Here is a 24,548-nt window from a genome sequence, read left to right as displayed (position 1 = left end):
ATGTAGAATTCACTTTTTATATTTTGTGATCTAGCTAATTCTTACCTAAAATTTAGGAATGTGGAAGATAAGTTAAGAATTGGCAGTTATATTAAAGTTAATAAACTAATATTAGTAACACTGAAAATATGTTTACAATAGTCAAATAGCCATTTATTTTTATTATCGTGTGATTTTATGAAAAAACATTTCGTGTGAAAATGGTTTATCTCTTTGCAAAACATTAGTGGGTTCTGTTGTAATAGAACTCAGCTTCAAGAGAATTTGGGGGCAATTATTTATATCTTCAGATCTATATTTATATATTTTCTCCTTTCATAACACTTTCAATCTGGTTTGCTAAAACAATAGGTCTCATAAATAAAAGGCTTAATAACAACATTTTTTACGTGGTTAAAGTAGTCTAAGAATGTATGTTTCTGGGGTTGCATGGTAATTGGCTATATTTACTGATTGACTAACATTTGCCATCTTATACAAAAATTTTGAGCATGAAATACAACTTTATAGGCAGTTTGAATGTAAAAGATGTTAAACAATAAAGGAAAATTCAAATTAACACAAACTTCTAATGCAAAGGATCCTTCTACCAAAAGAATTTGTCTTCAAAAATTCTCTTCTAAGCACAGTGAAGGCATCCAAACCAAACGTCAAAATCACAGGCAGCTAATATTACTGTGCCAGAGACTTATGCAGGAAAGAATCCCCTAGGGCTCACAGAGAGGGTATTCATCCTTCTCCAACATCAGGAAGAACAGATAGTTAATGCCCTGGATCATTCAAATAGCCAGTGACTACAGAGTGACCAAACTCATGGGGAGCAAAAAACAAACCCCATAGTGAAGAGCTTTATGAATAATATGTTTGCATAATTGTGCAAAACTCTGAAGTGGATAGCATGACCCCCAGGCAAGATTGCATTTCTTCCATACATCAAAGTGATGAAGTGGGAACTCCACATCTAGGTTTTTGCTTCTTCTCCCAAGTTGGTATATCCAAGCATGTAGTCTTCCTCAAGAACTGATGCTTTTCCTGGAAGAGTCATCTTTGCCTTTCATTCTTTTTATTGGTATTCACTCTTCTTGAGGTTCATGATAAGTTTTCAAGTCATTTTCTACTTGGTCTCCACTTATCGTCACAGTTGACAACTTGCTGAACCACAAGTCTAGGACAATTCTGAGCCTTGCCAGAATGCTTTTGCCAAATTTAATCTGTCTCTCCTGGAGCAAGATATTTTTTGCCTTCTCTAGTAGTGCAATACTATCTACTTGGTCATCTTATTTATGAATTTGTATTTTCTTATTTATGAAGTTACACTTTGGAAATGCAGCATTTGATAATGTTCCCTCTGTTTGAGTCAGCAAAGTATGCCAAGAACCACAGGAAATAATTACAGGAACCCTTTGGCACTGATCTAACACATCACAAGATTTTTTCATGAGATGTGAGACTGAAGCAATCTTTTATTGGCACATATATTAGTTTACTAATAGATGGCAGTAACTACTCAAAAAGTACATCTATGACAATGTCAGAGATGTGGGGAAAAAATCCTAATTTTTTTCTGGGATAAGGAATAGAAAAACCATGAGGAGGAAGCTAGGATGCCACCCCAGAATTGTATGTCTAAACATGAGGATAAATTCTCTAGACCAAATTTTGTAGGTAGAGGGTTGTGGGTGAATAAACAAGTAGATAGGGAGGAAGATAGATAGATAGATAGATAGATAGATAGATAGATAGATAGATAGATAGATAAGGAGAGGAGACAAGAGGAGAGGAGACAAGAGGAAAGGAGAAGGAAAGAATTATAATTTCAGGGCTTGCACTAGGTCCAGGCTATGCTGATATGTTTCAGTTGCATTTACTGAAACTATAAAATTTTGTTTCTATGTATGTATGTGTCTTTTTCTAAAAAAAGTTTTATCATTCTTATCAGATTCTCCATAGAGTCTATGACATAAAACTCATTAAGAACTATTGAAATAATATGAAAAAATGTCCATCATCTATAGCAACTAGAGAAATTCGAATCAAAACTACTCCAAGATTTCATCTCACTACAATCAGAAGAGCAATTATCAGGCATACAATAATAATTGTAGGTGAGGATGTGGGGGAAAAGGTACACTCATACATTGCTGGTAGGATTGCAAATTGGTTCAATCATTAAGGAAAGCGGAATGGAAATTTCTAAGAAAACCTGGAATAGAACCACCATTTGACCCAGCTATCCCACTGCTTGGTTTATACCCAAAGGACTTAAAATCATTATACTATAGTGACACAGCCAGATCAATGTTTAGAGCAGTTCAATTCACCATAGCTAAACTATGGAATCAACCTAGATGGCCTTCAACAGATGAATGGATAAAGAAAATGTGGTACATATACATAATGGAATATTACTCAGTCTTAAAGAAGAATGAAATTATGGCATTTTCCAGTAAATGGATGATACCAGAGAATATCATGCTAATCGAAATAATTCAAACCCCAAAAAACAAAGGTTGAATGTGTTCTCTTATAAGCAGATGCTGATCCATAATGGTGGGAGGGTAGAAAAGAATGAAGGAACTTTGGATTGTGCAGAGGGGAGCAAGGGGAAGAGAGAGGAGGGGGTGAATGGGAAGGATGGTAGAATGAGACTAACATTATTACCCTATACACGTCTATGATTGCACTACTGGTGTGACTCTGCATGTACAGCCAGAGGACTGAGAAGTTGTGCTCCATTTGTGTATAGTGTGCAAAAAGGCATTCTACCCTCATGTATAACTAATTAGAACAAATTAAAGAGAGAGACAGAGAGAGAACTATTGAAACAGATTATCTTTGAGATTCTGTTGGTTAATTATGTCCTATTTTTCCAATGTGTAGTACCCAATCCAACACTAATCTGATGTGCTAATTGATTTTATTTGCTTAATAATTTTTTCTCCTCTCAGAGCTTCAGGAGGAAAGTGCATAGGGAATACTGTTTCTCCAGGGGAAACAAGTTGTTTCCAAATTTTCAGGATAGTCTTGATGACACATGTCCCCTTGCACTATGCTTTCTTTCTTCTTTTCTTTTTTTTCCTTTTCTTTTTCTTTCATTCTGTACATGCAATTGCACTACCTGGTGTGAATAGAAATGAATATTCCAGACATTAGAAGAAGCAAATGCAGGAGAATCAGGATGAAGAAAGACAAGGGCAAGAGTAAAATAAAAAGACCGAGAGACTAGCAAGAAAATGAAGAGTAGGAAAAAGAAACAGAAAAAAGGGAGAGAAGGAAATGGATGGCAAGGAGGGGAAGAAACAATCAAGAGTACAACAGAAATCATCTCTTGGATATATGGTTAAGATTTTTAAGATCTTTCATAAGAAAATAAAAATGCACATTTAGATTATATCTTATATGGTTGCACATTCATATGTGTATGAATATAAGTAGATGCATGTATATTTTTATTTTTTATTAATTTTTTATGGTGCTGGGGATTGAACCCAGGGCCTTGTGCACACGAGGCAAATACTCTACCAACTGAGCTATATCCCCAGCCCCCCTGTTTTTAATTTTTGAAGTATTTAATAATTATACTTTTCTGTGGTTCTCATTCTAAAACATGCATTTATATAAAATAATCAAATTATTTTGTCATTTTTAAAAATTTTAAAATTAAGCATATTTCTAGATACCAGACTCAAACTTTCATTTGTTCATATAGTCATTAAGCAATATTTAGTGAGCACCTGCCATGTGCCACACAGTGTGTTAATTGCTGAGCAAACAACATTTATTTCTGTCTACAAAGGCTTGACATTGAGCAAAGATGACCTGTACCAAGCAAATAATTAACAATTACAATTATTATTATTGAACTCTTGAATCTAAGCTACTGCTACCTAAGAGAAAGTTAAATTAATCATGAGCTGAAAGAATGATGGGAGAGCAAGTAAGATGTAAATACAGTTTGATAATAGAAAACTGACTTCTACTTCCAGAACCTGTCATGAGTCCATCAGCTTATTTGCATACAATATATAAAACAAAGGATTGGGTAAAAATTCCTCTCCCCCATCCTTTCTATTGAATCATTTAATCAGGATTAGAACTCATGAATTATGAAGATAAATAAACTATATCTATAAAATATCCCATAGATGCATATTCAGAAGTGTCTCCCAGAGCTATTACAGAGATTAAAGACTATCCTATTTGGTATAATATGAAATGCAAAGCCAGTAATATTTGAATATTTTAAATACAGAATGAAATAAGACTAGGTGAGTATTCTCTGAGAGGAAATGTGCCTTGTTTGGCTCCTCTGAACCCCAGAATCTTCACTGTACTAGTCAAGCAGGTTCCTGTTCCACGTTGCACTCTTGCTACGTAAACTGTAAAGACTTCAGTAGGATGCTGTAATTTCATGAGAAGTCCATATTCAACATGGTCTTGTTGATTTGTGTTTAAGATTATATCTTGAAAGTATTTCCTGCTCTCAGAAATTCTGAACCATTTCCAAGAGTAAGCTTTGATTTTTGTCAGTTTACTTCTAAAATTACTGACATTTGGAAAGCATCTAAATGAGAGAGGTAAGGCACAAAGTCATTAGTAGAGAGGTGGAAGGAAACTCCTAGAACTTACTTTTACATGAATTATTAAATATAAAGAATATTGAGAAGATGAAATGCTCTGACATTGGCATCTTCATGCAGTTTTGGATGTCAGATGGTCACGTGGCACATATGGTATCCTACATACCCTGATGAAAGACTCATGGTTCAGCTGATGCTAACATTGACATTTGTTGATTTGCTTTCTTCAGATGTTGTTGCATTACAATTAATGTGTATTTGATTAGATTAAGTGAATTTTTTTCCCCTTGTTTCCATGGTTCTGACTACTAATTCTTTATTTCTAATGTAAACTGTGAGGGTATGCATATGTGCCTGTGCACTTGTGTGATTATCTCCAATGTTTCCTATCTACTAAGAAATCAAAGTTGCCTACAAATGAAATTGTATATGAAAATGAGGACTATGTCAAACTTATTTGTAACATCAATAAAGTAAACTCTGGATTAAAAAAATTTAGTGAAGTAGAATATAATAAAGAGGTTCAAGGAATTTCCTATCTATCAAAATTTGGTGAATGGGTAGATATGTTCTAATATACAGACACAATAATTGTCCTGAACACCTACACAAGTGGCCCAATAAGTCATATGTTTCTACTTGTGTTTTTAAGGTAAAATGGAAGTTTATGAACATCTGAGATCATATTTTTAACTCAAAAAATCAAAGTGTTCACATCCAATAAAATAACATTTACCAGTTTAACATTTCATATTGTGGGTAATTTTGCTTCTCAATGATGGAAACAATTCCCTGGAAAACAAAAACAGGCTAATTTGGGTCATTCCTGCTTTACAATATTACTTTTATTCCTCCTTTGTTCATTCTGACTGAAACTCCCTACAATGGTTACTTTGTATATTTTTTCCCACATTTTTTTTTGGTGCATTATAGTTGTACGTGATGGGATTTGTTGTCACATGTTTGTACATGTAAACAATATAACTATAATTTGGCCAATATCACTCAAAAGCACTTTTTCTTCCCTCCCCTACTTTATATATTCTTTCTTTCTTTCTTTTTTTTTTTTTTTTTAGGTAATGGGGATTGAACCAAGGGTCCTTATTTACTTAGAGACAGGGTCTGGCTAAGTTGCTGAGGCTGGCTTTGAACTAGTGACCCTTCTGCCTCCGCCGCCTCCGCCTCCCACACTGCTGGGATTTTAGGAGTACGCCACTAGGTAGGACTGGCTACTTTGGACACTCTTGACATAAACATTCAGTTTTAATATTATTCTCAGTCTCACATTGATGAGATGCTTTATCTTCCTACTTCTGAAACTATTCAATCCATTTTATGAGGATTTCCCCTTTACACATTTTTATCACTATGTGTACAATAAAATTTAAGATATAATAGGTGTTCAACAAAAATCTATGAACAACTGATACAATTTTTTTTTATAAATTGAGATTATTTCACTTGGAAAACAAAATAAAGAAGAGAAATAATACCTTTTATTTTTTCTTTCTTTTTTTTTTTTTTTTTTTGGTACTGAGGATTGAACCAAGGAGCACTATACCACTGAGTATACTACTTCCTCAGTACTTTTTATTTTTTATTTTGAGACAGCGTCTCAAAAAGTTGCTGAGCCTGGCTTCAAACTTGCAATCCTCCTGCCTCAGCCTCCCCACCACAAAAAATGCCTGTTAAATGCCTGTCTCTCTTCAGAGATTCTCTTATTTTCCTTCTGTCCTGCAGCGATAAAAAAAGACCAATGAATGGAAGTTACAGAGACAGATAATTTGCTATTTTTTAAAGAAGAGTTTTTATTCAATTTATAATCAGTGTTGACCAAAATGGAATTACCTTCTTAACCATGATTTCATACTCCCTGGAAATGTTTAAACAGAATATGAATAAAAAATTTATTAAGGCTATTTTGTATTTGTAGTAGGTGTACATACTGGATAGTAAATTGGATGTTTTATTTTATCTAGTAATCTATTTTTCCATATAATGTATTGCCTACTTAAAAAAATCTATAATTTATTTCTCCATTTTCTTTTCATCCACTTCTTTAGTTTTCAGGTTGTAAGTACTCCCCAGTGTGGTATAGTAGAAAAAGATTTTTAAATTAAAACATATCACACTTAAAATTTTTTTTTTTGTAGTGCTATGGCTGAAACCCAGAGCTTCACATATACTATGCAAGTGTTCTGTCACTGAGCTATATAATCCCTAGCCCCAAAAGATATCTCTTTTGAATAAGCTTTAATTACCTGCTTTGTAAAACTAGGCAAGCTTACCTGACTCAATGAATCTCAGTTTTCTCATCAGTAAAAGAGGGATTCTAATATCTACTCTGCAGATTTGAATACCAAGTGAAAGAATGAATAGTTACTTCAGGAATAATCCTCCAACTTGCTGGACAAGTATCAGATGATAAGTAAGTAATATTTCTCTCACTTTCAAGAAATATTTCCCTGAATGACTGATGCCACCAATATTTGATCCTTACTACCTTTTCTTCTTCCTAGTTCCTTTCATCTCCTCTGCTTTCAATATGAAATCCTAGACATGATCACAATCATTGTGAATGTCACTTACATTGTAGCTTACAAATGACTTTTTCACATACTTCACATACAAAAGTCTCTCAAATCCTGAAGAGTTGGAGAGTGATACATAGAAACTGAGGCTTGGCATACTCTCCTGGTTCCTTATCTTTCTAATAATAGCTCTTTTTCCATTCATGTCTTCAAGACTTTAAGTGGGAGGTTTTCACACTAGGCCCTTGAATTTTTCTTTTCCAAAAAGAAAAAAAGCAATGTGTCTTTCATGAGTTAATCCATTCTTATGATCTTATAGAAGTCTCTTCTTTCAGACAACTCCCTAATCTGTATCTCACTTAACCACTATAGTTGTAGTTTTAATAGATACCCTACTAAGGTTTCATTATTTTATCATGACTTTGTTTAAAAAAAAACATATTTAAAGAATATTTTATTCTCCTAGTATGTGTCAGGTATGGTGCCTGGAGCAAAATTACAGTTAAAATGGTAAATATGACACTACTCCGCTTGGAGAGAATTTACAGTAGTCAGGTATCTCATATTCCATCTTTCTACTTCCAAGCTTATCTGTGTAAGTCAGTGGCACCATCCTATGTCTAATCACTTGCTTTAAAAAATTGAAGGGTATATATATCACATGTTCTTTGTCAATTCATCTGTTGAAGGTTGGTTCCATAGTTTGGCCATTGTGAATTGAATTTCTATAAGCATTGACATGGTTGCACCACTGTAGTATGCTGATGTGTCAAAATGCATTCTACTATCTTTATGAATAATTAGAACAAATTTTGAAAAAGAAAAAAAATGAAAGGTATCCTCCATCTGGGTTTCTATGTCATTTTCTGTATCCATTCAATGATTTGGATAATTATTTCTTCAAGTGGTTTCTTTAGCTCATATTTTCCTCTCCCTTCTTCCCAACCTAGCTTAGATTGTTAGAACAGTTTTTTACCTGAGCTCCATGACCCTTATTCTTTTCTATTTCCTGGCCTTTATGCTAACAATTCAAAAACAAATTGCCCACATACATGGGTTTTGACACATGACTATTAAAATATTTTAATGGCTCCCCAATTTATACTCATCAAGAACTGGATGAATGAAATTCAGGATCCTGTAAGAATCGAATTCATTGCAACTTCATTTCTCATGATATATTACATCACAAACTTCCAAGTCTTATTAAGCTTGTCATCCTTAAAATATGCAGTACTTATTCTAACTATGTGATTTCTTTTCTATTATCACAGCCTCCCTCACATTTAGGTGTTCTCCCTGTTATTTTAACTCATTTAAATATGATTCTGTCAAAGTTCAACCTAATTATCACCTCCTCAATGAAATCTGACATTTTAAGTAGCATTTTAAGGAAAAGTTCCAGGGACAGATTGCCTGGACCCAAATCCTTATTCTGCCACTAATTTTGTGGCCTCAGGTAAGTCCTTTAATCTTTCTGTGCCTCAATTTCTTCATCTGCACAAGAAGATGAAAATAGCATCTATATTTTAGAACAATTGTTAATAACAGATGAAATAATGAATGAATATGCCTTGGAATATTATATGACAAAAGTATCACTCAATAAACATTACATTATCATCAATAATTTAGCAGTTGTTATGCTATTCCAGAACTCTTAGCCTCTCTTCTGGTATACTGTTTTATCACTTATAATCAATGTTGCACAATTTAGTCCTGAATTATATGCAGGTTTGTGTTATTTATTGTTGTTCTGCATATTTTAGTTTTGTCTCTAGGGCTCCATTTAAAATCTTGAAGAACATAAATGGAAACTTTTGTTTCTTAGTTGTCATCTAGTGTCTGGTACAGACCTTGGTAGGCAATCAATTAACTCTGGTTGATTTGTCCTATACTGTTCTGGAATTTGGAACTATGATATGCTCCCTCTCCTGCTTTCGCCTAGGAAGTGAAAAAAAATCATATATACAAATAACATTCTTAGCTTTCTAGAATTCTCTAAGGACTTTATTTCTTAACTGATAAAAAAGAATCTTATAATAAATTATTGTTAAGATCAGGATAAACAGTTTCCTTGTTTTATTGGTGGCTGATTTAGGTTTTTCTAGTGACTTAAATAAAGACTTGTAACTTGATGTAAGAGACTGACTTTGGTATGTAATAACATAGAACTTCCATTGCTGTTATTAAAGATGGAGTCAAGTATTATAGAAGCAGTCTATTCTGCATACAGGAAATAAGGGAGTCTATTATTTATAAAGAATTTAAACTATAAGGAAACCAGTTAAAGCTGTTGTGGTTATTATTATCACCCTGTATCAGCAGTTCGAAACAATATCATTGATAAAATGTTCCTCCCTTCTGGAGGTGGATAGTTCCCACAACCACCCCCACCCTACCTCTTTTGTCATTGCTCTAAATTTATCTTTGTGAAAATAAGATTTTTTCTGGTCAATATGGAGGTTCTGACACATCTTAGTGCAGCATTTTTTTTTTACTATTTTCCACAGTAAAACCACATTTTACTTCACAGAACTATACACACATAGATATACATATGTTTGCAAAAAAAATAGTTATCTTCATTATTTGCAGATAATGGCATTAATATTGAAAAATCTTTAGCCAACCAAATGGGAATTACCAAGAAACATTTCCAGAATTAGTTTCTCTGGGGCCTTCTGAACTAGATACAATCCAAAATTGAAATTAGTTAGGCTAATTAGTTAGGAGCGAAAACAGAAATGAAAATGCTGATTTATTTTATTTGGCCTATTTTAGGAGCAGCATAGAAAACAGAGATAATAAGCAGGAAGACCAAATCTTAGGATGGGGGGTTGGTATTACCCAAAGGCTCTCCATCTTTACCCTTTGAAGTTCCTGTTTCAAGTTGGGCCCTGTCCTGGGCTTCATTTCAATTTCTCCCCCACCCCTAAACCCTATCCATAATATACTTTTTACTCTAATTGAATTCTGGCCAATTTCCTATTTGATTTCCAATTCACATGAAACTGATGTTCATTACTATCTATCCTTTTCTAAACCATGTGTTTTGTTTCATTCATCTCCAGTGAGTGTGCTAATTCCTTGGTTATCTCTCTCATTATCTATGCATAATCCAAGTACCTGTCACTGGAGAGGTTACTTTATGCCTGTAATTCATGAATGATACCAGTCATGATGCAATTTTTCTGGTTGGGATTTCTTTATGAAAACTATAGTTAGATGCCCAACTAACAGCAAGATGAGAAAGCTATGTTTAGTGACACATCTCAAATATTATATAAATTATTTTCTTTTATCTGCTCTTTGCTTGAGGATAAAGACCAGTAGTAAACAAGGTCTTAATTATTATTATATAATTTCCACAAATTTATTATAAATAATTAAAATTTATCAAATATCTTCAGGTAAAGATTTAAAAGAGGATGATTTATTCCTAGTTCTATATAAATAGTCAAGACAGCTATTTTACATCAAGGAGACAATAACTCCAAACCTATGTCCATAAGAATTACAGGCATTTATTACTGATATATATATACTTTTTTCCCTAGCTAGTGTTAATATAGGCTATTATTTCTCCTGAATTGTGTTTTTTTCCTCATTATTACAATGAGAAATTTAAATATCTACAGTTTTCTACATGTCCATGATACTATGATATGACAAGAAATCATAAAAGGACATTTAACTACTAATAAAGGGTAGGTTAAAATATTATTTGCAGGTGATGAGATTTTCATATAAAATTCAAACTACTTAAGAGAAAAACTACTAAGAAAAAATATTTCAGAGGGTTGGGGATGTGGCTCAAGTGGTAGCGTGCCCACCTGGCATGCGTGCGACCCGGGTTCGATCCTCAGCACCACATACCAACAAAGATGTTGTGTCCACCGAGAACTAAAAAATAAATATTAAAAATTCTTTAAAAAAAAAAAATAAAGATATTGTGTCCACCTAAAACTAAAAAATAAATATTAAAAAAATATTTCAGAGACTTAATACAAAATATAAATATGTCAAATTTAATAACTTTATCATTATTAGCTAGCTGTAAGTAATAAAATAACTTCATTTATAAGAGAACAAAGAATGATACAATATAACTAGTAAAAGCCTTAAGAAATGTGCTGGATCCATGTAGGGAAAAAATGCATGCATTTTAAAGGGAAAATAAAGTACTTGGAAAAATATTACAAAAAGGACACATTTATATAATATACAATTTCTTTGTGCAAGCACTCATTATAGGCACTTATTTAATCTAATCTGTAGATGGACACAATACCTTTATTTTATTTGTTTATTGTATTTGGTGCCAGGAATTGAACCCAGTGTCTCATGCATGCTAAGAAAGTGCTCTACCCCTGAGCCACAACCCCAGCCTATTTTTAATGCAAACTTCATACTAGATTTTAAGATGAAGAAGATGATGAGTAGTAAAAAAGAGAAGAAAATGGATAGGAAACAATTTTTAAAGAAGGTAAAAAAAAAAACATAAAATGTTCTGGAGATTACAATACTAAAAATTTTCTTTAGGTATAAACTTCAGAATGTTTTCCGATCATAGCTCTTCAAATATTATTTCCTGTAACTCCCAGAGACACCAACTTAAGTAGCAATGTTCGCCAACTAATCACAGTAAAATATATTTTTTTTAAAAAAAAAATAAGTGTCATAGCAACAACTAAGGCAAATCTGACTCTCAGTACAGAATTTGCCAAACTCTAATGACTCAAAACATTAATTTAATAAAATTAACCCCTCCTAGTGGACTGGGTGAAAGAGTAATGAAAGTTTCAAAGAATACTGATTTTGGTCTATGGAATTGCTACAAAGTAGTGATTCAATATTTCTTACTCAGTATCAAAGATTATGCATACCAAACAGAGGAGAGCTATAGACAATAAGTAACACTAAAGATTTTTTTAAAAAGCATTTAATTAAGAAACCTGATACCAATTTCTGAAATTAGTCACCTACTACCTCATATATTTCTGCCTTTTTCTGGATCTGATTTAATTTCTGCCAAAAGCAAGTTTAAACTTCATTATTTTTGGTGTCTTTTTCTGTTCTAAAATAATTATACTTTTTTGAATCTAATAACCTAATCTAGGAAAAACCTAGGACTATTTTTATGAGAATGAAAAAAAGTTCTGATCATCAAAAAGTATATATTGCTAGAGAACCTCAGTATGATTGTGGAAATGACTAAAATGTTAAATGCCTAGGGACAGGAAATAAGCATTAATTAAAACAAAAAAATACCACATAGAACACAAGTATTACACTTTTTTAAAAGCATTTGATCTGACTAGTCATTAGATGCATCATCATTATGATAAATACGGATGAACTGAGTCACTGAATGAAAAAATAACAGTAACTTTTTTGTGGGCTTATCTGTTTTTGTAACCTGGCTTTAAGTCTAATAAATGAACACCCTATAATTGCATAATTCTGTTATGACCAGAGTAAAGAATTAATATAGGTTTGCCCATCCATTTTGATATTAAGATCCCTTCATATTCCTAAAAATTATTAAGGAGTCCAAAGAGTTAGAGTTTATATGAGCTATCAATACTTATTTTGTTAAAAATTTCAACAAGGAATTTTAAAGTATTGATTAATTTATTTGAAATAATAATGAGCAATTACATATATCATATTTATATGGAAATTATATTTTATCCCCCCTAAATTATGAATTCCATTTTCTGTCTATTCCCTTTTGAATTCAATGTATAGCAATGTTTTGTCTTATATGAAGCATTTTAAGAAAATCCTGATTCACACAGATATGTAATTAGAAAAAATATTCTAATAGGTTTTTTAAATAATTGTGGATATGCTCTGATTGTACCCTAAAACTAGGAAAGGATTGATTTCTTAAAGGTTACTTGTAATACAGAATCTGAAGTACTATAAATGAATGTTTTTCCCTCTGTTATGTTAAAACTCATCGATCTCAATCACAATGAGTGGATCTTCTATACTGTTTTGTAATATCATGCACTAGCTATTGATAAAGTACTGATTCATTTCATTTACAATCATGCAGTTCTCCCAAGGGTTGAGACATTTCATTATGTAATGATAAAAAATAGCATTCCTTAATATCAAAATCAATTTCATTATTAAAAAATCTTTTAAGTATTGGGAAACACTCAAATTCACAAGAAAGTACATAAGCTTATTAAAAATTTCAAGTTTCACATAAGAGTTTGGATTTTATCACTAAAGACAAATTTGTTTCTTGAAGCCATACTCTCATGTCACTCATTTTTAACAAACTATCTACCAAAACCCAAAGTCTAAATAATCATGGTGTGTCAGTAGTTATTTCAAGTAAAAATGGTGTTACAAATTAAATAATGAGATATTTAAGCTCTTAACTGACCAAAAACTTCCCTAAAGACAGTCACTGTTCTTTAGTATGTAGGTTTGTAAATGCTTTTCAATTTGTCATCCAACCAACTGAATAAAATCTGTACAAAATTATCAAGGTTTAATAAATTATTAATTTGCACTGCTTCACCAAGAATAGTCCTAAGTGAAATTGGACTTCAAATTTAATGATACCTAGCAATTTGGTGACACTGTCTTGATTCACCCTACAATATCAGTAGTTTTACTCCTCATTGGTTTTCTCTGTCAGTACAAATGTTAACAGAGTGAAAATCTCAAATGATAGTTGAATATTATTATGAAATGCTGTTAAGTTCAACAATCCATAAGAATCTCAGAGATCCATAGGTCACTGTGGTACAAACTTTGAGAAGCACTGATTTAAACTTTTCATACTCAAAACAAATGCCATTATGAACTTCTGAAAATATTTCTAAATTGACAATAAGAACATTTCTTAACAATAAATGGCAATGTGTAATTATTCATTTAAGGTTTGAGCAGCAAGAATGAATTTTGAATATGTGAGAGTTTAAATATAAGTATCAGAAACCCACGAGAAGAAACTTAACAGAGCAGAGGGAAGGAATACAAACAGATTTTTAAATAATGTATTAATTGTTTTCCATACCTTGCAGTTTATAATCTTGAAATAGTTCCAACATCAGATAGAATTTGCTTTTTTTTTTAAGCTGGTAGCAGTTGAAAAATGTCCTGGAATGAAAAGTCTAGAATCTTACCCCTGAGATCCAAAATAGAAGAATGACATGTAGTCACCCTCCTTCTTCCAGGACTTAATCCTTTAAGCCTGACTCAGCCATGGGCTACAGATTCAAAAGTGTTCTTATCTAACTGAAGCATGTCACATGCTGTCTTTGCTTAGCCAATCATAGAGCCATGCTAAAAACAACAACCACTCAATTAAGACATCATCTAATGATCTGTCATTATCTGTGGCTCTCTTCCAGAAAGATCTGAGGACAGCATATATTCCATCAGGTCTTACTGCTTCCAAAATGTAGAAAGAAATATTATTGTGTTCATTTTATACAAGGGTCAAAAAATTTGATCAAAATCTCATAGAATCTCAAAGGCAAAAAAAAAAAATATCAATCAAAGACCTTAGATATGGGATCTTTTTATAAAAAATTTTTTTTTAGTTGTAGATGGACACAATACCTTTTATTTTTATGTGGTGCCAGGGATCGAACCCAGTGCCTTACAAATGCTAGGCAAGCACTCTACCACTGAGCCACAACCTTGGCCCTGTGGATATGGGATCTTTATTTCAAGAAATATCTTTTTGTTTCTCATCTGTATGCTTTTGTGCTCCTAAAGAAAATGAATGAGAAGTAATCTCTACAATAATAATTTTTGGAGTGTTTTCGCTAGTACATAAAATGACTTTGCAGTAATTAAATGTCTGCTAATGAAACATGCCCTCATAAAACTAACATTTATTCAGTTCCTACTATTGCAAAATGTGCTTTTAGTCACTTAAATAGTTTGAATGTGTCCTCTAACATTCATGTGTTGAAAACAACTGTTAATACAACAGCCTCTAGAGGTACTTAGGTAATAAAGGCACTATGCTCATGAATGGATTAATATCGCTATAATGGAAATAGCATTGTCATCCTGAGAGTGGGCTTGTTATAAAAGTGAATTCTACCTTTTCTTTTCACCTCTCTCTCTCTTTCTCTCTGGTGCCTTCCACCATGAGATGATGCAAGATGTCCCTTACCAGATGCCAGAAAGGGACTTCCTTGATATTAGACTCTCCATTCTCCACAACTGTGAACCAATTGAGTTTCTTTTTTTTTTTTTTTTTTTACTAATTACCCAGTAAGCTTTATTTTATTATAAAGACACAAGCTGCACTAAGACAATAAAGAAGAGTTGAAGGATCGAGTGATATTAGTATTACATAAATTTTCACAATACTGTTAGTGTTTGATTTGAGCTCTAGTTCAAAAGGCTATTGAGCAACCATCTCAAGAAAATAATTAGAGCTACATTTTGGCTGTAAATTATTGCTAATTAACAAAGACGGTATGTTTAAACAACCACATACTATGCTATTAGCGTAACTTTGGCAGTAGTAGATTGTATCTAACACTTGAAAGATGAAACAACTAAGAGTTATAAGCCTCCTTAACAACTGCTTATTACAGTGTAACTTTTTGCTGAATCCTCTACTGCTTTCCAGCCACTAAGTCTTTCAAATTCTCAGGCTCAGCTTTCACATATCTTTTCTATCACATTTACTCTTATCCACAAAAAGATTGCTAGAGTTAATAAATTTGGCAAAGTAGTGGGTTACAAAATCAACATAAAAAATCAATAGCTTTCCTATGTACCAACAATGAGTCTGCTGAGAAAGAAATCAGGAAAACAACTGCATTCACAATAGCTTCAAACAAACAAACAAACAAACAAAATCTATAGCAATAAATCTAACCAAGGAAGTGAAAGACCTCTACAATGAAAAATATAGAACATTAGAGAAAAGAATTGAAAGTGAAGACACAAGACTTCCCATGATGATGGGTAGGCAGAATTATAATTATTAAAAAGGCTCTACTACCAAAAGCAGATTCAATACAATACAGATTCAATGCAATCCCCATGAAAATACTAATGACATTCTTCATGGAACTAGAAAAAAGCAGTTCTAAAATTCATTCAGAAGAATAAAAGACCCAGAATAGCCAAAGCAATCTAGGCCAAAAAAGCAATGCTGAAGGCCTCACAATATCTGACTTCAAATTATATTACAGAGCTATAGTAACAAAGATTGCATGGTTCTGTGCCACAGTCTGGCTGGGCACAATTCAGGAGCCACTTGTCAAAAAAAAACGAACTTTATTTTTAGAACCACACACGCCAAACAAAACAGCTCCTCAGGAAAAACCCTCAGAGCCCAACTGCCACCACCGGCTTCCCACAAGCCTCTCTCTCAACCACAAGCCTCTCCACCTCCCACAATCCTCCTGCTCTTGAGGCCAATTGGCTGGGTCTCATGGGCAGAGCCAAAAAAGTCCCCCAATGAGCAGCTCCGTGGTCTGAAAGGGCAGGGAAACAGCCAAATGAACATCACTGCAGAGGAGCCAATCAGTTAGATGTTGCTGGGGCCGCTGTGAGCCAATCATCAGCTGGCAGTCTGAAAGGGCAGAGAAACAGCTCAATGAGTATCTCCAATGAGCATCACCACAGAGGAGCCAATCAGCTAGATGTTGCTGGGGCCGCTGTGAGCCAATCATCAGCCGGCAGCTGGAAGTTTGCTGGCAGCTGGAAGTTTGCTGGGGCCCCTTTGGCTGTGGCTCTCAACAGTTCTGGTATAAAAATAGACACATAGACCAATGATGCAGAATAGAAGACACATATCCCCAGTCAACTGATCCTTGACAAAGTTGCCAAAAACCTAAGACATCCTTCTTAACAAACAGTGCTAGGAAAACTGTATAGCCATATATAGAAGAATGAAACTAGATCCTTCTCTCTTACCCTATACAAAAATCAACTCAAAATGAATGAAAGACCTAGAAATTAGAACCAATACTAGGCAACTCCTAGAAGAAAACATAGGGTCAACACTCCACATATCGGCACAGGCAACAACTTTCTCAATAGGACCCCTAAAGCTCAGGAAATAATGTCAAGGGTTCATAAATGGGAAGGAATCAAATTAAAATCTTCTTCACAGAAAAGCAAAGTATTAGGAATATGAGGACAGAACTTACAGAATGGGACAAAATCTTTGAGAGTACTCTCTGACTGAGGAGTAATATCTAGAACATATGAAGATCTCAAAAACTTTACCCCCCCCAAAAAAATCAAATAACCCATTTAATAAATTGGCAGATAAATTAAACAGATATTTCCCAAAAGAAGAAATACAAGCGGCAAAGGAATATATGAAAAAATGTTCAACATCACTAGCAATTAGGGAAATGCAAATCAAAACTACACTGAGGTTTCATCTCATGCCAGTCAGAATGGCAATCATCAAGAATACAAATAATCATAAATGTTGAAAAGAATGCGGAGAAAAAAGAACACTTTTACACTTTTGGTGGGATTGTAAGTTGGTACAAACACCATGGGAATCAGTGTGGTGGTTCCTCAAAAGAATGGGAATGGAACCACCATATGATCCAGCTATATTACTCCTGGATATTTATTCTAAAGAATTAAAGTCATCGTAGTACATCATAGTACATCATACATACCCATGTTTATAGCAGCACAGTTCACAATAGCCAAACTATGGAGCCTAGGTGTCTACCAGTGGATGAATGGATAAAGAAAACGTGGTATATATTCACAACGTAGCTTTGTGAATATAAAGCCATAAATAAAAATAAAAATATGTCATTTTCAGGGAAATGGATGGAACCAGAGACCATTATGTTAAGTGAAATAAGTCAAACTCAGAAGGTTAAAGGTCATATCTTTTCATTCATATGTGGAAGCTAGAGAGGAAAAAGGAAAATAAAGGTGGGGGAAGATCTCATAAAAATGTGGGGGAAAAAACCTCTTATTAATAAAAAGGAAAATTCTAGAGTATCTACCTTCAAAATGTATTTTCAAATCTGACTGCTTCTCACCATCTTTGCCCAATATAATCTAAAGCCCTAGACATTTGGGGGCAATTGCTATGAAAGTTGGGTTTTGGCCTCCTGGAGTAGTTGTTGCAGATATTGGATGGGCTCTCTGAGCTAGTTGCTGCAGGTGATGGGTCAGAGTTCCATTTTCTAAATGACCTATTTTTGTATACTTTCTATTGTATATATTTGCTAGATAAATATTTAATAAGCTATGTACAATTGATGACATACACTTTTTAAATATTTTGATTTGATAATAATACTTTAAAAGTGTCTCATTAAATATTTTTGTTGTCTTTAAAATCTTGAGTTAAAAAACACCTCCAAGTATTACTATGAATAAATATCTAGCTTTGATATAAGGAGGCTGATTCATAGTGGGGTAGGGAGAAGGAGCATGGGAGGAATAGACAAACCCCAGATAGGGCAGAGTGTTGGGAAAGGAAGAGAGAGAGCATAGGGTTAGAAATTATGGTGGAATGTGATGGACATTATTATCCAAAGTACATGTATGAAGACAAGAATTGGTATGAATATACTTTGTATACAACCAGAGATATAAAAAATTGTGCTCTATATGTGTAATAAGAATTGTTATGCATTCTACTTTCATATATAAATTAAAAAATTAATTAAAAATAAATATCTAGAATGAATACATTAATTTAATAGCAATAGTTAATATGCTGGGTCCAAGAATTTTTATTTAAAATGGCAAGGATATTAAGCTAAAATACCCATAAAGAAACCAATAATATGAAAAACATATTTTGTTGGCATTATATAAGGAAATAGTGGAGATGAAACAATGTTTGAAGAGATTTCTAAGAAATAAAGGTGTAAATTTGCAGATCAGAGGACACAAAGAATTTTAAGTAGAACAAAATGTCTTAAGCCCTCATCCATAAAATATTTTAGGAGACTTTAGGAATACTGATGACTAAGAAAAGAAATTAGAAAGTAAAACAGCTTAATATTAGAAACAGCATGGAAAAGAAAGAAATTGCAACAGGGGTCTACTTCATGCTTTGAACATAACCCTTGCTACTCAGTCACTGCAACTTATTTTAAAACTGACATGCCCTCCCTCTTTCTCTTCTCCCTCTCCCCTTCCCTAACATTTCTCCCATCCTCAGGCTATGTTGTCTGTCAATGACCACGCACAGCACAGGAGTGAAGTAATTCAGACTTTGGGATGGTGGCAGAAGATCTAAGAAATAGCTGTCTCTCAAGTTCACAAGTGAATTATGACCCCTGAAAAGGCACAGCTGTGATCAAGCCCTTGAATTACTGCTTTAAAGCTCTCCATTCCCCTTGATCAGAATCCAACTCTGGGTTAGGAGTTTCCTTTGCTTCTCCTTTGTAGCAAAACAATAATGCTTCATCTTCCCTTTTCTCAAAAGTTTACTCTCATTACTGTATGGGCACTGGGGACAAGGGCCAAGCTTTTGTTTGTTTTGTTTTGTTTTTTAATTATATATTCTTTTTTTATTATTAGTTGTTCAAAACATTACAAAGCTCTTGACATATCATATTTCATACATTTGATTCAAGCAGATTATGAACTCCCATTTTTACCCTGTATACATATTTCAGATTTGCATCGGTTCCACATCCACTTTTTTACATAGTGCCATACTAGTGTCTGTTGTATTCTGCTGCCCTTCCTATCCTCTACTATCCCCCCTCTACTTCCCTCCCCTCTCCTCCCATCTTCTCTCTCTACCCCATCAACTGTAATTCATTTCTCTCTCTTGTTTTTTTCCCCTTACTTCCTCTTATATGTAATTTTGTATAACAATGAGGGTCTCCTTCCTTTACCATGCAATTTCCATTCTCTCGCTCTTTCCCTCCCCCCTCTTGACCCTGTTTAATGGTGATCTTCTTCTCATGCTCTTACTCCCTATTCTGTTCTTAATTGTTCTCCTTATATCAAAGATGACATTTGGCATTTGTTTTTTAGGGATTGGCTAGCTTCACTCAGCATAATCTGCTCTAGTGCCAACCATTTCCCTGCAAATTCCATGATTTTGTCATTTTTTAGTGCAGAGTAGTACTCCATTGTGTATAAATGCCACATTTTTTTTATCCATTCATCTTGAAGGGCATCTAGGTTGGTTCCACAGTCTAGCTATTGTGAATTTTGCTGCTATGAACATCGATGTAGCAGTATCCCTATAGTACGCTCTTTTAAGGTCTTCAGGGAATAGTCCAAGAAGGGAAATAGCTGGGTCAAATGGTGGTTCCATTCCCACCTTACCCAGGAATCTCCATACTGCTTTCCAAATTGGCCACACCAATTTGCAGTCCCACCAGCAATGTACCAGTGTACCCTTTTCCCCACATCCTCGACAGCACTTCTTGTTGTTTGACTTCAGAATGGCTGCCAATCTTACTGGAGTGAGATAGTATTTTAGGGTGGTTTTGATTTGCATTTCTCTGACTGCTAGAGATGGTGAGCATTTTTTCATGTACTTGTTGATTGATTGTATGTCCTCCTCTGAGAAGTGTCTGTTCAGGTCCTTGGCCATTTGTTGATTGGGTTATTTGTTATCTTATTGTTTAATTTTTTGAGTTCTTTGTATACTCTGGATATTAGGGCTCTATCTAAAGTGTGAGGAGTAAAAATTTGTTCCCAGGATGTAGGCTCCCTATTTACCTCTCTTATTGTTTCTCTTGCTGAGAAAAAACCTTTTAGTTTAAGTCCCATTTGTTGATTCTAGTTATTAACTCTTGTGCTATGGGTGTCCTATTAAGGAATTTGGAGCCCAACCCCACAATATGTAGATCGGAGCCAACTTTTTCTTCTATCAGATGCAGAGTCTCTGATTTAATATCAAGCTCCTTGATTCATTTTGAGTTAACTTTTGTGCATGGCAAGACAAGGGGATTCAGTTTCATTTTGCTGCATATGGATTTCCAGTTTTCCCAGCACCATTTGTTGAAGATGCTATCCTTCCTCCATTGCATGCTTTTAGCCCCTTTTTCAAATATAAGAAAGTTGTAGTTTTGTGGGTTGGTTTCTGTGTCCTCTATTCTGTACCATTGGTCCACCCACCTGTTTTGGTACCAGTACCATGCTGTTTTTGTTACTATTGCTCTGTAATATAGTTTGAAATCTGGCATCGCTATACCACCTGATTCACACTTCCTGCTTAGAATTGCTTTTGCTATTCTGGGTCTTTTATTTTTCCATATGAATTTCATGATTGCTTCATCTATTTCTATAAGAAATGCCATTGGAATTTTGATTGGCATTGCATTGAACCTATAGAGAACTTTTGGTAATATCGCCATTTTGATGATGTTAGTTCTGCCTATCCATGAACAGGGTATATTTTTTCCATCTTCTAAGATCTTCTTCTACTTCTCTCTTTAGGGTTCTGTAGTTTTCATTGTATAAATCTTTCACCTCTTTTGTTAGGTTGATTCCCAAGTATTTTTTTTTTTTTGAGGATATTGTGAATGGGGTGTTTTTCCTCATTTCCGTTTCAGAAGTTTTGTCGCTGATATACAGAAATGCCTTTGATTTATGCATGTTGATTTTATATCCTACCACTTTGCTGAATTCATTTATTACTAGTTCTAGTAGTTTCTTTGTAGACCCTTTTGGGTCTGCTTGGTATAGAATCATGTTGTCCGCAAATAGTGATAATTTCAGTTCTTCTTTTCCTATTTTTATGCCTTTAATTTCTTTCGACTGTCTAATTTCTCTGGCCAGTGTTTTGAGAGAACTATATTGAATAGAAGTGGCGAGAGAGGGCATCCCTGTCTTGTTCCAGATTTTAGAGGGAATGCCTTCAATTTTTCTCTATTCAGAATGATGCTAGCCTGAGGCTTAGCATAGATAGATTTTACAATGTTGAGGTAAGTTCCTGTTATCCCTAGTTTTTCTAATGCTTTGAACATAAAGGGATGCTGTACTTTGTCGAATGCTTTTTCTACATCTATTGATTTGATCATATGGTTCTTATCTTTAAGTCTATTGATGTGGTGAATAACATTTATTGATTTCCATATATTGAACCATCCTTGCATCCCAGGGATGAATCCTATTTGATCATGGTGCACAATTTTTCTGATGTGTTTTTGTATCAGATTCGCCAGAATTTTATTAAGGATTTTTGCATCTAGGTTCATCAGAGATATTGGTCTGTAGTTTTCTTTCTTTGAGGTGTCTTTGTCTGGTTTCAGAATCAGGGTGATGTTGGCCTCATAGAATGAATTTGGAAGAGCTCCCTCTCTTTCTATTTCCTGAAATAACTTGAAAAGTATTGGTATTAATTCTTCTTTAAAGGTTTCATAAAACTCCGCTGTATACCCATCTAGTCCTGGGCTTTCTTGGTTGGTAGTCTTTTGATTGCTTCGTCTATTTCATCCATTGATATTGGTCTGTTCAAATTGTGTGTATCCTCCTGACTCAGTGTGGGCAAATCATATGACTTAAGAAATTTATCGATGTCTTAACTATCTTCTATTTTATTGGTATATAGGTTTTCAAAATAATTTCTAATTGTCTTCTGTATTTCTGTAGCATCTGTTGTGATATTGCATTTTTCATCCCATATGTTAGTAATTTGAGTTCTCTCTCTTCTTTTCTTCATTAGCATGGCTAAGGGTCTGTTGATCTTATTTATTTTTTTGAAGAACCAACTTTTAGTTTTGTCAATTTTTTCAATAGTTTCTTTTGTTTCCATTTCGTTGATTTCCTCTCTGATTTTAATTATTTCTTGCCTTCTGCTACATTTGCTGTTGTTTTGCTCTTCCTTTTCTAGGGCTTTGAGATGAAGTGTGAGCTCATTTATTTGTTGGCTTTTTCTTTTTTGAGAAATGACCTCCAGGTGTTGAATTTCCCTCTTAAAACTGCTTTCATTGTGTCCCATAGATTCCGATATGTTGTGTCTGTATTTTCATTTATCTCTAAGAATTTTTTTTTAATTCCTCCTTTATGTCTTCTGTAACCCATTGATCATTCAGTAACATATTGTTCATTTTCCATGTGATGTAGGATTTTTCCTTCCTTCTTTTATCATTGATTTCCAGTTTCATTCCATTATGATCAGATAAGATGCACAGTATTATCTTCACCCCTTTATATTTACTGAGGGTTGCCCTATGGCATAATATATGGTCTATTTTTGAGAAGGATCCATGTGCTACTGAGAAAAAAGTATATCCACTTGATGATGGTTGATATATTCTATATATGTCAGTTAAGTCTAGGTAATTGATTGTGATATTGAGTTCTATAGTTTCTTTATTCAACTTTTGTTTGGAGGATCTGTCCAATGGTGAGAGAGGTGTGTTGAAGTCACCCATAATTATTGTGTTGTGGTCTATTTGATTCTTGAACTTGAGGAGAGTTTGTTTTATGAACGTCGCAGCACCTTTATTTGGTGCATAAATATTGATAATTGTTATGTCTTGTTGGTGAATGGTTCCTTTTAACAGTATATAATGTCCTTCCTTCTCTCTTTTGATTAACTTAGTCTTGAAGTCGATTTTATTCGATATGAGGATGGCCACCCCTGCTTGCTTACAAGGACCATGTGCGTGGTATACTTTTTCCCAACCTTTCACCTTCAGCCTGTGTATGTCTTTTCCAATCGGTTGCGTCTCCTGAAGGCAGCATATTGTTGGATTTGTTTTTTTAATCCATGTTACCAGCCTATGTCGCTTTATTGGAGAGTTTAAGCCATTAACGTTTAGAGTTACTATTGATATATGGTTTGTACTTCCAGCCATGTTTGATTAATTTTTTTTTAATTTGGTTTGTTTCTCCATGATTAGCTTCCCCCCTGCCCTCTGGCTTTACTGAGGTACTTCCCACTGTTGGTTTTGGTTATTGTTTTTCATTTCTTCCTTGGGTAGTGTTTTGATCAAGATGCTTTGCAATGCTTGTTTTCTGGCTGAAAATTCTTTTAACTTTTTTTATTATGAAAGATTTTTATTTCGTTGTCATACCTGAAGCTTAATTTTGCTGGATACAAAATTCTTGGTTGGCATTCATTGTCTTTCAGTGTTTGAAATACGTTGTTCCAGGATCTTCTCGCTTTCAGTGCCTGTGATGAAAAATCTGTTGTTAACCTTATTGGTTTACCCCTGAATGTAATCTGCCTAATTTCTCTTGCAGCTTTTAATATTTTCTCTTTGTTTTGAATATTGGATATCTTCATAACAATGTGTCTTGGTGTTGGTCTACTGTGATTTTGTATGCTTGGTGTCCTGTATGCATCTACAATTTGTACATTCATTTCCTTTTTTATTTCTGGAAAGTTTTCTATAATTATTTCATTCAGCAGGTTGCTCATTCCCTTGGTTTGAACCTCTATACCTTCCTCTATCCCAATGACTCTTAAGTTTGGTTTTTTTATGTTATCCCATATCTCTTGGATGTATTTCTCATGATTTTT

General features: G+C 33.9%; 1 non-coding gene across 1 annotated transcript; it reads right to left on the bottom strand.

Annotated features, from left to right (window-relative positions):
* Nucleotides 1–3,467: 3,467 nt before the first annotated feature.
* Nucleotides 3,468–3,541, bottom strand: Trnat-cgu (transfer RNA threonine (anticodon CGU)). Its single transcript has one exon. It is a non-coding gene; the product is annotated as a tRNA-Thr (tRNA).
* Between the last annotated feature and the right edge of the window lie 21,007 nt (nucleotides 3,542–24,548).

This window comes from Urocitellus parryii, chromosome 10 (assembly GCF_045843805.1).
Source record: "Urocitellus parryii isolate mUroPar1 chromosome 10, mUroPar1.hap1, whole genome shotgun sequence".
Taxonomy (NCBI): Eukaryota; Metazoa; Chordata; class Mammalia; order Rodentia; family Sciuridae; genus Urocitellus; species Urocitellus parryii.
The sequence above is the reverse complement of the archived record's forward strand: the minus strand, read 5'-3'. Positions and strand labels throughout refer to the sequence as shown.